At 46.2% G+C, this 2,500-nt stretch overlaps 1 protein-coding gene across 1 annotated transcript in view; it reads left to right on the plus strand.

Moving 5' to 3' along the window:
• Window positions 1–2,500, plus strand: part of LOC311351766 (transforming growth factor beta-2 proprotein-like) — a gene marked incomplete at its 3' end in the record, with an annotated part of 19,816 nt that overhangs the window by 6,544 nt on the left and 10,772 nt on the right. The window lies entirely within an intron of this gene.

Genomic DNA, 2,500 nt, shown 5'->3' on the forward strand with positions numbered 1-2,500 from the left:
CGAATTTTGGTTAGACTAAAGGATTACATACTTTTTCCACGGAGTTCCACGGTTATTCTGAGATGGCAGAATTCTGTGTGTGTGTGTGTCTCGCTCTCAGAATGCACACTGCAACACAGCAGTATTTCATCTCAACACCGGCCATGAGGTGTGCGAGGTGAAGACGGGCTGGAAAGTATTGTGTCATCCTCAACAAAAAAAAAAAAAGGGGAAGAGGACTGGGTGATTTTTCTAACCGCTGTTAAAAAATAGTTTTGCATGGGTGCCTTTACTCTAACTGTTAGTAAAACATGTCTGGGAGCCCTCCTGCTGCCCGTGACCAGAGAATGGAGTGCTCTCTAGGGCCAGACAAAATCAATTCCTCACCCGGGCAAATTTCCTCCTCCACCTCGATTTTTTTTCCAGTTCAGCTATTTGTTTTTAAAGGTGGCACAGACTTATTGGCTCGGGGGAAGTGCAGTTACGCCAAACCGCATAAAGTACACCTCCTGACAAACATATTGAGTACTATTGAACTTTTATTCATTTAGGGTGTTGGCATTTGAAGGGGGGGGTGGGGGGTGTTCCACAACCTTCTGTCCTATGTTGTTATGGAGAGCTAGTTTTCTGAATTCTGCCCCATCCGCAGACTCACCGCCTGATTTGTCTATGTTGCTGTCGCAACGTTTATCATTTAGATCTGTTTATTTGAATTATTCCCTCGATGAGACTTCTAACCCGGTGCCTGAGAAGCATTTACGATAGATAGAAACTCGCTCCTATGGGAAATCAGAGTCAGAGACTCAGTCGCAAACATTTCCATTAAGATCAAGTCGAATCCTGTGTTCACATCCTGCGTTCACTCCAAGTACAGCAGACGTGTCATTCATCTGTGTCGCTTAGAAACGCTATAAATATTTGTTCCAAATGGGAGGTGCATGTTCTGTTAGTAGCCTATTTCTTACCCAAAAATGATTCATTATGGTTGGGAATAAAATAATAACGCTGGTGTAAACCAGGCCTTGCTTTTCAGTAACCCATTCGCCACTGTTCAGGTAATCATCTGACAAAATAAGCGGTTGATCTTAAGTTTTATTTTATTGTGCAAACCATTATTCCAACTATTACCAATAAATGGATGAAGCTTTTTATATCCACCGTATATATTAAATAATATATATACACAATAACACATGGGTTAGGGAGAGAAGGAGGAGAGAGGAAGGGAGAGACAGAGAGGCGGGGAGGGAGAGAGGGAGAGAGAGAGAGAGAGAGAGAGAGAGAGAGAGAGAGAGAGGGGGGGGGGGGGTAAACGGGTGAAACAGAGAGATAGGGAGGTAGAGAGAAAGAGTAAGAGGGAGAGGGCTGAGACAGAGAGTGAGAGAGAAAGGAAGAGAGAGAGAGACCCCCTTTTGTGATGGAACTCAATCCCCTATTTGATGACATAAAAATCCCCCTAGTGAGCAATCATCTCTGTGGATTCGGTCAGAGTTGGTTTCACACGGTTCTAACTCCTCCCCCTCTCATTCTGCCTCCACTCGGGGAGTGATTTCCATGAGAATCACCATGGCGATTAATCACAGCGTTCTCCCACTCCCACACGCCATTCAGGACCTTTAAGAGACATCAAGCCCCTCGCCGTGTTTATGGGACGGAGGGGGAGCTGTGGGCGCCACAGTTCAGCCCACCGTCCCCTATACACTCTCCCTCTGGGACGCTCTTACAGTCAGCTTCCCCTTCCACCACCAGCCCTTCTGCTACTAAGACGGCCCCCACTACAGCCCACAGCGCACAGCAGACTCATTCCAGTTTTGAGATCCAAACCAAAAAACGAAACACCTCAACAGCTGTAGCCGATCCCGGTGGATGACGATGTATCGTCGTATCTTAGACACGGACCGTCTTCCCTACCACACCAAACATTAATCAGATTTAAGACATTTTTAGCAAGGGGTTTTAAGAGGGTGACAGATACTTCCAAACAAAACTTTCAAACATGCAAAAGACCACTGGTGTGTGTGGAAGTAATAACTTATCCTTTATTCGCAAAAGGCAAAGTATCGTATGGTCAGGCAATAACCCAAATAAGGCTATACCGAGCTAGTCTGCTTGACTTGTATCCTTTATTTTGACTAGTCCATTAGTCACATCAGCCCATGTTGCACATTTTTCTCCATTACCTGTTGCTAAGCAGAAAGCCAAACGTCACACGCGGCGGGTTTCCCTGTTTATGCTCCTTCACGTTTACACCGTATCCATGGCAATTGCTCTTCTGCCCCAAGCTAGCAAGAGACAGGTAGCTCAGTCAGCACGGTGCGCTAACACAGAATCACAAAGGAGAAAGTACCTTAATGATCATGAGTTTCCCGTTTGCTGTGATAAGCACAATGAGCTGCTCGCACCGTAGCGCTCCCTCTGGCGGGGCCCCGCTCCACGTGCCCCGCTGTGTCAAAACACCACAGGTGAGTCACGTTTTAAGAATCCATTAAGAGATGTGTCTGTTGTGAGCGTTTCCTGACAG

Source organism: Micromesistius poutassou (assembly GCF_964030765.1).
Source record: "Micromesistius poutassou genome assembly, chromosome: 8".
In the NCBI taxonomy this organism is placed as follows: domain Eukaryota; kingdom Metazoa; phylum Chordata; class Actinopteri; order Gadiformes; family Gadidae; genus Micromesistius; species Micromesistius poutassou.